Below are 14,434 nucleotides of genomic sequence, written 5' to 3'. Positions count from 1 at the left end.
CGCTGCTAGAATGTCTTCTTTTATCCAGCAGCAAACACACCAAAGTATTGACTTTCACATCAACATCATCATGCGCACTAAAACATGTTTGATGGTTTTTTTTAATAAACATTTCATGTGCTGAATGTGTACTGTTCATTGTCACATCCCAGCTGCACGGTGAAGTTAATAACGCACAGAAATTCATCATGTAATAAAATGAAAGCTACCATACACAGAACAATATTTGTATCAGTCTGATGGTCGCCCTCTTGCTTTGTGAGTGCCTCCTACTACTTTTTCATCTCCATGGCGTCCAGTCTCAAAGTCAAAAATCACATCATCGCTTCTCTTAAGTTTTGTTTTGTAGATCTTTTTTTTTTTTAAATTATTTTATACTTGCAAGTTTCATATGTGTTCCCAATAAACCACAATAAGAATGAAACTTATAGACGGCCAGTATTTCCCATATTGATGATATTGATGCATTTAATGTTGATTTGTTGATGATGATGATTGTCCGACTAAAAGACAAACTTATGACAAGACATTTATACACAATTATTCCCTTTGACTGCACACAAAATAAAGTTGTGCAAAATAAGTCAAGAAAAGCAAAAACTACTGTTGGCTTTCATTCAAAAATCCTTTGTTTTGTCCTTAAATTCCTCCCTTCTGTGCCTCAAAGAATAATCCTTGAATTTGTAATCAATAGAACAACAAAACAGCGTTAACACAAAGGGGGGAACTTCGAAAAATATGTATCACCATTCTGGTATCAATCTAATACTGATACTTCCCCTTGGTATCGATGCAGTTGCTATTTGAACCAATCTGCCCACCCATACATTTATAGTGTGGGTAAATAATATTGTAGAAAGACACAATTTAGGACAGTTCCTTTTTCATTGAGCAGCAGCAGTTTTAGATATTTGTAAAGGGGGAAAACAATGAAAGGTTACATATTTGACTGCCTTACCATGCAGAGACAAATGGTGGCGCTTGTTGCCAGCACACTGTGATAGGTGACCCCTCACAAAGGTTTTAAACCTATGATGGCGTCTTTCACTTGTAGCATCTCTCTTTGCTTCCTCGATTTCTCGCTTCATCCTTGCCATCTTTGGCACTGGTGGAAAATCAAAATGTGAATGGACTCAAAAGTCAGTCATTACAAAATAAAATGGATGTTTTTTCCCTGAAACGTATTCTCTTGAAGTGTTTTTTTTCCCCCTTCTGCAACAGGAGTGTCAAACTCCTTTTCATCGAGGGCCACATCGCAGTTAGGGCTGCCCTCAAAGGGCCGCTTGTAACGGAGAGTAATATTCTCCTCATAATATTATTGAACAATATATCTTTTTTACGTACTCTGTAAAAAAAAAAATCTGTAGACTGGCAGCTCAGTCTGCAGAATATAACCGTGGATTCAATCGTGTTTTCTTTACAGGATATTACTGTAAATGGAAAAAGGCTAATAATAATAATAATAATAATAATACATTGTATTTATAAGGCGCCTTTCTGGGCACTCAAGGACACCGTACAAAATCACAACAATAAAATCAAATTGGGTAAAAAAACAACAACACCAATAACAAAGAGAAAAGAAAAGATGATTACAATGAATAAGCAGTCAGGAATAGGTGTGTTTTGAGTCTTGATTTGAAGAGGGATATTGAATCTAAGTTGCGAAGGTCTGGTGGTAAAAAGTTCCAAAGATGTGGGGCAGAGCGGCTGAAAGCTCAGGCACCCATGGTGGACAGTTTAAATAAAGGGACAGTGAGATGGATGGATGAAGAGGATCTTAGGGAACGTGAGGGCGTGGCGACATGGATCAGGTCAGAGAGATATGATGGAGAGAGGTTATGGATGGCTTTGAAAGTGAGGAGAATTATTTTAAAGTGGATGCGATGTTTGATGGGTAGCCAGTGGAGTTGCTGTAGAACAGGGATGATGTGCTGGATTGAAGGGGTTTTGGTGATTATCCGGGCTGCAGAGTTCTGGAGAAGTTGAAGTTTGTGAAGTGACTTGTGAGGGAGACCAAACAGGAGAGAGTCACAGTAGTCCAGGCGAGAGGTGACCAGGCTATGGACTAGTATGGCAGCAGTATGTCGGGTAAGGGATGGGCGAAGACGATTAATGTTCCGAAGATGAAAGTAAGCAGACCGGGTAATGTTGTTTATTTGGGCTTTAAAGGAGAGTGTGCTGTCGAGGATGACACCCAGACTCTTGACTTGGGAGGAGGGTGAGACAGAGGAATTGCAGAGAGTAATGGACAAGCTGTTGGTTTTGGTGAGAATGGTTTTTGTACCGACAAGTAAGATTTCGGTTTTATTACTATTGAGTTGAAGGAAATTGGATGAGAACCACTGCTTGAGTTCACTGAGGCAGTCTGTAAGGGAGGAAGGAGGGAGAGAGGCAGTTGGTTTGGTGGAGATGTAGAGCTGGGTGTCATCCGCATAACAGTGAAATATATTTTAAATTTACGGAAAATATTGCCCAGGGGAAGAATGTAAATGATAAAAAGCAGGGGACCAAGAACAGGGCCCTGGGAGACACCAGAGGAAACGGGAGACGGAGGGGATTGGAATGAACGGAGTTGAACAAACTGAGTGCGGTCGGAGAGATAGGATCTAAACCAGTGAAGGGGTGTGCTTGTGATGCCAATACTGTGCAATCTATGGAGGAGGACAGTGTGTGAAATGGTGTCAAAGGCTGCAGTGAGATCTAAGAGGATTAGGATAGTGAGAAGACCAGAATCAGCTGCCAGGAGGAGATCGTTTGTGATTTTTACTAGTGCTGTTTCAGTGCTGTGCAGGGGGCGGAAACCAGACTGGAATTGTTCATATAGGTTATTTAACTGTAGGTGGGAGTGAAGTTGGGAGGAGACAGTTTTTTCAAGGATTTTTGAGATGAATGGCAGATTTGAAATTGGTCGAAGATTATTAAAATTATTTGGATCTGAGCCTGTTTTTTTCAAAATTGGTGTTATAGCTGCTGTTTTGAAAGTAGAGGGAACAATTCCAGTAGTGAGAGAAGAATGGATGATATTGGTGATGAGGTGGATCAGTGAGGCGAGGCAGACTTTCACCAAAGCAGTAGGGAGGGGATCTAAAAGACAGGTGGATGGCTTGGATCGACGGATAAGTGCAGTGATGTCCAACTGAGAAGGCAGTGAAAAACTAGAAAATGAATGGATGAGGGAGGCAGGGGGGGTGAACTGATCTAACATGTTTTTTTACGGTAAAATTCTGACGACAGAGCAGCCAGTGTCAATCATGAACTCCATGGTGGTTGTGTTTGTGGTGTATTACTTTAAATAGAAAAATTGGAACCACTGTTTTTTTTATATGATAAAATTCTGGCCACTGAGCAGCCATTTTTATTTTTTTTTAATGTAAAATGTGTTACCATTTTTACAATGTATAATTTAATGGCGGACTTGATTTGAAATAATTTGTCAATCAGGTATTTATTTTCATGTTTACAAAAAAAGTTTAATGTATGATAATATATTTGAGGCAGAGCCTCACCTGCCAACATGGAAAGAAAAAAAATGTAAAAAGAAAAAGAAATAATTAAATTGTTATATGTATTCAGTGATTATACTATAAAGTTATTTTCCATTTAACTTCACCAGTTTTAGATTGTTTTTATTCAAAATCGCTGAATTTTCACATTTTCCGTTCAAATACTGAGAAGAGACGGTGCGGTGATCAACAGCCAGTTGAGGCACGTCACTGCGTTGAGCCTCAACATGGATTGCGGACTCGGATAACTGCTGGTCTGCTGTGCAGTGAGACCGTATTGCTATATGAACTATATTATACATTTCCATAGTTTAGTTAGCTGAGGTGTATAATGTACAGTGTATTTTGTCAACAACTGTATGTGTGTAAAGTATTTCTTGTGCTGAGCGATCATAAAACTGCTGCGAAGACGCACTGTGGGAGGCTCGCAGTAATCCCGCCTCCTTTTGCCGGTAAATGCACCCCGCCGCAGAATGCACCCCGGACCCCGACGGGAGCGCCACACCAACCAAAGCCCACACCCAAACCCTCCACGTGCAAGACCGAATCCACCCAAAAAAAGTCACTTAACAAGAAGCCAAAAAGTGCAAAAACAACAATGCTCGCGCCGGAGGAGCCGTGAACAGGGACACAACATTAGGTACACCTGCAGACTGCAGCACGGATTTCATATTTCATTCATTCACAACTCCTCCAACACGAACACCACTGTTCCCGCACTTATAAGTAAAGGTAAGACCATAATATTTTTTTTAATTAAATGTGCTTTTTTGTGTGCTACAGTTTGTATGTGTAAAGTTAAGTTAAAGTACCAATGATTGTCACACACACACTAGGTGTGGTGAAATTTGTCCTCGGCATTTGACCCATCCCCTTGCTCACCCCCTGGGATGTGAGGTGAGCAGTGGGCAGCAGCGGCGCCGCGCCCGGGAATAATCTTTGGTGATTTAACCCCCAATTCCAACCCTTGATGCTGAGTGCCAAGCAGGGAAGAATGCTGGTATGAGCTTTTAAACATAACCCGTTAACTGCTGCCAATCAAATGGTGAATAAGATACTCTTTAGGGTTCATATGTTTGTAAATCTGACTGTGATGAAGTCAGTGCCTCACCGCACGTCACTGATGTATAATAATATAGTGATTGTTACATTATTAGATATTATTGAATACAAATATATGCAATAAATGTATTTTTTTTCTGTCAAAATGGAAAGAAAGGATACATTTAGTAAGTACTTTATTGATGCATATTATTTGCAAGCGTTGGCGCGCCACATAAAATGATCTGGCGGGCCAGATCTGGCCCCCGGGCCTTGATTTTGACACTTGCGTTCTACAACATTTGTTTTTTCTGCTTGTTTAATGTCCACGTGCAGCATGAGCTTCTACGAGTGTAACAAAGTACAGCTGTACCAAGTGTACGCTGGTAAAACATCACTCCCTGACACTTTGACAGCTGAGACTTTTAGCTTGGTGCCTAGTGCACTGGACTCATTCGGAGGACCCAGGTGGAATGGAACCAGGGGCTGAGAGTGAGGTCCAGTACGAGCTGTCATCTCAAAAACTAAACTATTTGTGAAATAATAGAAAATATCAATTTGTGGTGCTAACGATGAACATTTGATAGAATAGACTTTAATTATCATTGCACGATCGTGGGCAACAGGGCAGTGCGGCTGGATCAAAAGAGACGTCGGAGACCCTTTGCTGAACAAAAAGTTGCTTTATTACAAGCAAGCGTCATTATACAGGACTGCAGTACCTGGAGGAGGTTAAGTTAAAAAAATTAGGTACTCCTAACTTGGAGGAGCCGAACCACAGTCTTATATTCCTTCATTCTCTGTTTGGGTGTGTGTTAATTCAGGATAGTACAACCTGACCATGTAAGGAGACGTTTGTGTGTAAGTGACTGGGAAGACAACAGATGTATTCCATAACTTGTAGGTTGACGTTTAAGATAAATATGGAGTCTCTCCTCCAGGATAGAGCTATCACTTTTGCCTTCCGAAGTCTGAATTTATTGCCTCTTCTCGTGAGAGTTAACCCAGTCCACATACGAATGTCCAACTAAGGCTCCTTAATTTATCATGGGGTTCAACCATTTTTTACTTAAACCTGGTGGTTCACTTTCACCAAGTTGGATATAAACATTCACCATATGTAGAAAATAATATGAGTTAATTAATTCACTTCAATATCCTTCACTTATTTAAGACCCCCTGATACTTGTTAGCGATATCATCCAGTACCTAGTAATTCATAAACAACGGCATAGAAAGTTTATGCCAGGAGCCTGAGTTTATGAAAGTTTATGCCGTCCATGATGGAGGAGTTCTTTAGGAAGAACACTAAGCAAGCAAGACAACTACCTCAAAAACATGTAACGGTAGAACAGGAACGAACAAGCAATACTTGTGGATACCACAAGACAAAAAAGCAATCGGGGAGCTCTGCCTCAGCAACAAAACATGGGCGATTAAATACAAAGCAGACTATTTGGACACAGGTTGAGAATAACAGGCTCATGAATGTTGTGATGTGTATTTCTGGTCTTGTCACCTTCTCCCGGGCAGAAGGGCGACACGGCAGTGCGGCTGGATCAAAAAAGACGTCGGAGACGCTTTACTGAACAAAAAGTCGCTTTATTTCAAGCGAGCATCATTATACAGGACTGCAGTACCTGGAGGAGGTCAACTCAAAAAATGTGTCTCTCCTAACCTGGAGAGGCTGAAACACAGTCTTATATTCCTTCTTGCGTCTGGGTGTGTGTTAATTCAGAAGAACACAACTTGACCATGTAAGGAGATGTTTATGTGTAAGTGTCTAAAAAACAACTGATTTAAGTCATAACTTAAATGTTGGCATTAGGCTAGACGGGTAGTCTCTTCTCAAAGATAGGGCTACCACTTTTGCATTCCGAAGTCCCAATTAGGGCCTCTTTTCCTACGAGAAGTGATCCAATCCACCTTCGAATATCAAACTAAGGGGCCTTATCCTATTATGTACTATTTACCATGAATTGATTTACGTGGACCCCGACTTCAACAAGTTGAAAAACGTGTTCGGGTGTAACCATTAGTGGTCAATTGTACGGAATATGTACTGAACTGTGCAATCTACTAATAAAAGTTTCAATCAATCAATGTGATCAAACTGAAATACCACTATTTAATTAAACTTGGTGGTTCGCCTTCTCCAAGTTGGATATAAATCTTCACCATAAGCAAAACATGATATGAGTAAATTCATTCACTTCATTTGCAAGATCAAAAAATAAACCAAAAAAAATGCTGTAAATGCCAGAAACAAACACAAGCCCCCAAAATCCACTGTATGAGACAAACAGTAATAGTTCACAGAACTAAATTGATGACAACAGATATAAGTAATAACTTTACATTACTTTATATTAGAAATGCCAACAGCGGAGAATAAATGTCCCATAACAAGAAGATAGAGAAAAAGAAGAAGCTTATCGACTACGGTACTGTCACGGACTACAAATGATGGGTTCCCACTTCTCTGTGAGCGCTTTGAATATCTAACAATAGAAAAGCGCGATATAAAATTTAATCCAATATTATTATTATTAAAGGCGGACGTTCGCAAATTTTCAGGACTTATGCAGATCCCAAATGCAGATCAGCAGGTTCCAGAAGGTAAGAAAAGTTGCTTTTGCATAATATTGGAAAACAAAACGCCAGATAATATGTCTTACCTTATACACACACCATAATAATACTCCTATGTTGAATCACAGTACAATCCATCAAGCGGTGCGGCTTCATAGCTTACCAAAGTCGTACTAAAACATTTTGATAGATTTTTGAGCGCAATGTGTAATGTTCTACATTTTCAAGGGAACATATAAATTGTTGGTGTGTTTTATTTGAGTCATATTGCATTCTACACGTATCTCTTATGTGTGACTGCCATCATATTGCAGTCTACACGTATATCTTATGTGTGACTGCCATCTACTGGTCACACATCATCTCACCATGTACCAAAGACCATTGTGGCAGCCATAAACAAGAACAATTCATTCTCCAGAAGCTTCTTGGAATGGTGAGTGGATTAAATGAAAAATACCAACACCATTTACAACAAACAATCTCAATGGAGGAAATGAACGACGTAGTAAAAAAAAAACATGGAATCAAGGTGGGAAACGGTAGAAAAGGAAATAACTACTTTAACAGTGGCAGTAGTGGGGCAGTACAAGTATCTGGGAGTCCACTTGAACAGCAGACTGGACTGGAAGGACAACAGCAAAGCTGCATACAAGAAGGGCATGAGCAGACTCCCGAGGAAGCTTAGGTCCTTTAATGTGTGCAGCAAGCTGTTGGAGATCTCTTTTCAGTCTGTTGTTGCCCTGTACTTTGCAGTGGTTTGTTGGGGGAGCAGCACCAGCAAAAGGGACAAACTGATCCGGAAAGCCGGCTAAACTATTGGCACGCAGTTGGAGGCGTTTGTGTCAGTGAGGGACAGGAGGACACTGGACAAACTGCTCGCCATCATGGACAATCCTGCCCACCCACTCCACCAGACAATTGAGGGACAGCGGAGTTCATACTCCAACAGGCTCCTTCAGCTTCGTTCCCACAGTGTTCGATTGAAGAACTCCTTCATTTCGCACTCCATCCAGCTGTATAATCACTCGCCATACAGCAATAGATGATATCTGTCTATTACCTGACACCTTCTATGTTAGCTACCTCTGTTTGTTTATAATGTATATTTTCTGCTGGATCTACTCTCTATTTTATGCTGCCCTTTTTTTTTGCTGCAGCTGTTACATATACTGTAATATTGTACATGGTAATTGGGATTTGTTTTATATTGTATATATTATATAGAAATATAGTATAAAATATCAGTATATATTATATACTGTATATATAATATGTAAATATTACATATATGTTATATTTTATATTGCTACTGTGGTACATTTTTTGTTTACTTTTTTACCTTTTGTTTTCACCCTCTTTTTGTGCCCTTGTGTGCATTATCCTTTCCATCCTTTGTAACTGAGCTACTGTGTGGAACAATTTCCCTTCTGGATCAATAAAGTTTGTCTAAGTCTAACAAAGAAAAACAAACGGCTTCATTCCTTGGTAAGCGAGTTGAAGGCTTATCAGCACCGCTGGGATCTCAAAATATCTATCATACCAGAACAAAATGACGAAAATGTGAAAGAGACAGCAGCTGACCTCTTCTCAAGCATCTCCCCACACTTGGCCGACATCCTACAAAGCTCTGTGGACATAGCACACTGACTGGGTCCAAAGCAACGGAAAGGGAATGGCAGTAATGCTTGGTTACCACACTGCATCTTTGTGCAGTTTGTGTCATGCTCTGTACGGGACCAGATCTGGGCGGATGCCAAAAACTATGAAATCCTCAAGCAGAAGAACATTAAAATCAGCGAAGACCTGACGCAGTGCGACAGAGAAGAAATAGCCAGGCTGCATGTGGCCCCTCGTGGAAGAAGCCAGGAGGCGGGTTCAGAGGAGCCTTCGCCTTCATCGATGGAAAGAAGTTCTCAGCTGACGACATTGAATATGTGTCACAAAATAAAACATGTTGGTCATTCCTTTTGAATCTGTGTAGCAAAATAATTAATATTTTATTATAACATGTGATTTGTTCTTTTCAAATGAATGTCACAAATAGTTCCTACTTCTTCACAACATGTTTACTCTTTTTGAAGGAGTACAACAAAATTGTTCCTATTTTGATAATTCATGTTTTTCATTCCTTATGACTATCACAAATGGTTCCTACTTTATTACCGTATTTTCAGGACTATAGGGCGCACTTAAAATCCTTTTTTTCCTCAAAACTCGACAGTGCGCCTAACGTAAGGAAGAATTCTGGTTTTGCATACCGACCTCGAAACTAATTTTTTTGGTACATAGTGAAATGATAATTGTGACTAGTAGATGGCATGCAAACATAAGAGATATGTGTAGACTGCAATATGACTCAAGTAAACAACACCAACATTTTATATGTTCCATTGAAAATATAGAACATCAATTACCACGGCGCTCAAAAATCTATCAAATGGTTTCAGTGCGACTTTGGTAAGCTATGAAGCCGCACCGCTTGATGGATTGTACTGTGCTTCAACATACGAGTATTATTATGGTGTGTGTATAAGGTAAGACATATTATCTGGCGTTTTGTTTCACAATATTATGCAAAAGCAACTTTTCTTACCTTCTGGTACCTGCTGATCTGTATTTGGGATCTGCATAAATCCTGAAAATTTGCACTTGTCCGCCTTTGTAGTTCGTCCCGACATCATAGTCGATAAGCTTCTTGTCACAACGCGGTGAGGGATGTCTTGTCTTGTTTTTTTTGTGTCTTGTGAATTTCATGTTTTAGTTTGAAAAGTAACTCTCCTCTCGTTTCAGGTCACTTGCCCTTCCTTATGTGTCATCAGTTTGACGTCATCCCTGATCCCTGATTGTTTCCACCTGTTCCCCATTCCCCCCATGTGTCTTATAAGCCCACGCCTCCCTTTGTTCTGTGCCAGAATGTCTCGTGCATCTCCAGCCTCATACCCAAGCCTTGTCTCGTCTTGTTATCCAGATCCTGATTTTCCAAGTTGGTATTTTGGGTTTTCCTTTTCTCCTCTTAAGCAGAGTGAATTTTTGTTTGTTAAGTTTTCAAGTCGCAGTGTTGAGTTCAGTTTACTTTTACTGTGTCTTCTTTTCCTCATTTTTGAGTGACCTTTTGTTAATTATTTCTCTAGATAAAAATCAGTGTAGATGCTTAGCCTATTGTTTTTCCCTCCTTTTTGGAGCGTATTTTGTTGTTTAAATTTCATAGTTATATTCCTCGCTAGTGTAGTTAGAGATAGATATTTTTGTTTCCTCCTTTTGGAGTGAGTTTTGGTTTTTTCACATTTTGTGAAACGTTTTTCGCCTAGTTGTTAAAGTTTATAGCCGTTGTTGTATTGCCCTGACTCAAGAGGTGAAAAGTTAACTTTTCAAAAAAAGTATTCCCAACCTCTGCATCTGAGTCCTATTTTTGACCCAGGCCTGACACTTCTTCTTTTTCTCTATCTTCTTGTTATGGTACATTCATCCTCCCCTGTTGCCATTTCTAATATGAAGTAATGTAAAGTTCTTACTTATATCTGTCAGTAAACTTACCATGAAAGCACTAAAAATACCGGTGTAGTGAGTTTACATTATTTACCCAAGGAACTTTAGATATTAGAGAGTTACAGACACATTTCTGGTGGATGAGTAGCTGCTGCTCCGTTATTGATTTGAGTAAAGTCTGAATGTCATCAAAACAGTTAGCTCCATCTTTTGACACTTCTTCCACTCGTGTCCTTGCACGCTACACAGCTACAACAAAGATGACGGGGAGAAGACGCTGCCAAAGGTGAGCCACGTTAATAAGACCACCTACAAAACGACGCATCCTGAAGCGACTGTCAGAAAGCGGCTTGAAGATGATCTGTAAAACATAATCTATGCAACATTTTGACCAAGAAACCACCATTACATGTTATGTAGACCACAAGAAAGTGTTTTCCATTTAGAAAATATATATATATATATATATATATATATATATATATATATATATATATATATATATATATATATATATATATATATACAGTATATATATGACTCCTTTAATGTGCCCTATAATCCGGTGCGCCCTATGGTCCATAAAATATGGTACTGTACTTCTTGGTCATTATTGGACTTTCTACGGCAGGTTCCGGATGCCTTTATCACCACCGAGATTATAACTTTGATTTGGTGCATCTGCTTATTGATGCAAAGTTTGCACCTTAGAACTGAAATATACTACAAATAGTAAACTGTTCTTTTGCACTTTTTCTAAGCAAGCTCTCTACTCTTTTACTTTAATTTTATTAAAACTATCTTTTTTTTTTTTTTCTCATACGGTCTTATGTCTTTTTTCTCTCTTAATGTGCGAGGGATATGTGAAATAACTGTATTGTCAGTCTCTGAAAAAATATGTATACTTACAGGAAACACATTTATGTAAAAAAGATCAATCTTTTTGGAAACAGTGGGGAGGTCAATCTCTTTTTATTCATGCTCCAATCACTCTGGTGGAGTCGCCATTTTTTTCGACAGGGATTTCAAGGAAAAAATTGTTGACTCACAATTTAGTTTCGAAGCCAGGTGGATCATTACAGTAGCAGGTATTTTTGTAATATGTGATTCACAACTGATGTGGTTTACTAATGTTGTCAAACTGGTTGCATTATAGCCAGTAATAGTAAATATTGGGTGGGATGTCAATTGGGATAGAATTGTTTTAAATGATCATATAATTCATTATTTGCACTGAAGGCACAGTAAATAATTCACAACGACTGCAGTTTCCGCACATGAGTTTATTAATTGTATATAGGTTATAAAAAATATTTGTGTTTAAATGATCATTCAGACTTGTATATACGTGTTTTGTATCATTTCTTTTTGGTCTGCTTGAGGGACAAGCGGTAGGAAATGGATGGATAGATGTTGGTCTTTGAATTGTCTTATCCAAGTCCTCCTTGATTGCCCTGCACAAAAAAAAAAGAAAAGTTAAACACAGGATCACATTAACTATTTAAAAAAGTAAACATTTACAAATAACAAATATACACAAAAAAAAAGCAAGAACTAATATCGGTACATTGACGCACACATTTAACCACACATTAATAGGACATAATTAAGTCAACCTCTTGCTGGTTAAACAAGTGTAGTGGAATTTCTGACCTTTTGAACCATATTTTGTGTCTGTCGAAATCCGAAAAGACAGTCTGTCAAAAAGCCTTAAGAAAGTCTGCTCGGGTTTTTTTTCTATTCTGAACCATCGAAGGACCATATGTGGGTTATAGTTGAACGAGTGGTCGGTCTGACCATTCTACAAAATGTTTTGATTGTTTGTTATGGCTAAAGGATTCAATGAGTTTGCAGAATGAGTTGGTTCAAAACAGGGGGACCTTGACGCATGAGGAAAAATGATAAATGGCCAAGTGGCCATGGCTATGTGTGATTCGCATGATTTTCGACTCATCCAACTCCTCCGGAGGACGTTGTCTGTTTGCATGGGCAATTCAATCCAACTTTGTACTTTTGATTATGGGTAAATAAAACTTTTGTACTAAATTCACTTTTGTTGCTGTTTAAGATTCGGACCATCCACCACACAAGTAAATTAAAAGATGTAAGGGTTTACTTCCAAATGTTGAAAAAAAGCCGGATAAATGGCTCTCCCTCGGAGTAAAGAGAGAAGCAAAGAAGGTCGGGCAACATTACGATAGTCAAGAGCTCGTATTTTAACCCAAATGTAGATCTCTACTGTCACCCCAGTCTGCTTTTAGCTCGGGCTGCAACGAACGCTTATTTTGATAGTCGAATAGTCAAGAATTATCTTAACGATAAGCGTACAATATTTAATGGCTGTAATTTTCCATCGACTTCTAAATGCAGCTTAAGGTAACTAACAACAAAGTTGACTAATTCATTCATAAATATTTATTTATACTGTAACTGTGCTGCGTATTCAGCTGTTACAAAAATTTAAATGACTAATAAAATGTTGTCCGTTTAAAAGAAAGGAAAGACAAAGTGCTAAAAAAATACTATTAACTTTGTTTATGTATTTAAAAAACTGTTAAAATAGCAGCATTGAAAACAAGAAAACAAAACACAGAATCTAACTTCCTCAAAAAGAAAAGCATTTTGTGATGTTTAAAGAGCTACACACTGGTATATTGACTATTGATGAACTTCGGCAGTTTTAGCACTAATAGACTCAATGTGTAGAATTCTAGATTTGATTAATATTTAAAATGTTAGCTATACAATATATTGTATGTTTAATCTTATGATACCTCAGCATTGGTGTCTGTCTGTCTCTATGTGTGTCTCTCTCTCTCTCTCTCTCTCTCTCTCTGTGTGTGTGTGTGTGTGTGTGTGTGTGTGTGTGTGTGTGTGTGTGTGTGTGTGTGTGTGTGTGTGTGTGTGTGTGTGTGTGTGTTCGTGTTCTTGTATTTCTACCCTTCTTGAGACATCAACAAGGAAAAGTACCTTCCATATGAGGACCGGTGAACAAGTTAGGACCGAAATCATGGTCCCAATAAGGAAAACCATTGCATCTAATAGAGAATGTCTCACTTGCACCCCTGGTGGTGAAATCAAAATTAGGGTGGTCCCAGAACGGAGGGATTTTTCAAATTGACTGCGTGTCGGTTTTAAAAGTGCGCCCCCTGTGGTCAACATATGAAATAACAAATGTGTGTAAAAATTTGAAGTGCTCCCCCTTTGGCCAACATATGTAATAAGTGTGGGTAAGAAATTGAAATGCGCCCCCTTTGGCCAAAATTATTTTAAAAAATAATGGTAGCCTGGCTAACTTACAATTTGATCCCCAATCTTGAAGTGTATCTATCATGCAGTCTTTGTGTGGGTTTTTGAAATTCGCAACATTTTCTTGTGCATTTGCATTTGATCCTGCAACGTTTATTTGATGGCAGCATATTTAATTTGCAGCATTTTCCCAATGCATTTGTTTTGTGTCTTTTTAGTTCTGGATTATTGCTGTGTTTAGAGCATTAGGATGTTGCTGTACATCGGCCATTGTAGGAAAGCTAAAATAATCCAGTTTCAACAGGAAGTGACCACTGACCACCACACACCAACTAAATTACCGCCAATGTGTTTCAACAACACGTTTGTCATTTCTTGAACTTTTTGCTGTGACAGTGGTTAAGTGTGACCTTTTAGTAAGCGATTTTCATCAACGCACGTACGGGTCAGATATTGTGATGTTTTGGATTAGGCACTGATCCGGAAGCAAAGCAACATTAATTAGAGTCACAGTATCATGTGTTTTAGTTGGTAACTAAAAAGCACACAAGTTTACA

The sequence above is a fragment of the Entelurus aequoreus genome, linkage group LG16, assembly GCF_033978785.1.
Source record: "Entelurus aequoreus isolate RoL-2023_Sb linkage group LG16, RoL_Eaeq_v1.1, whole genome shotgun sequence".
In the NCBI taxonomy this organism is placed as follows: domain Eukaryota; kingdom Metazoa; phylum Chordata; class Actinopteri; order Syngnathiformes; family Syngnathidae; genus Entelurus; species Entelurus aequoreus.
The sequence above is the reverse complement of the archived record's forward strand: the minus strand, read 5'-3'. Positions refer to the sequence as shown.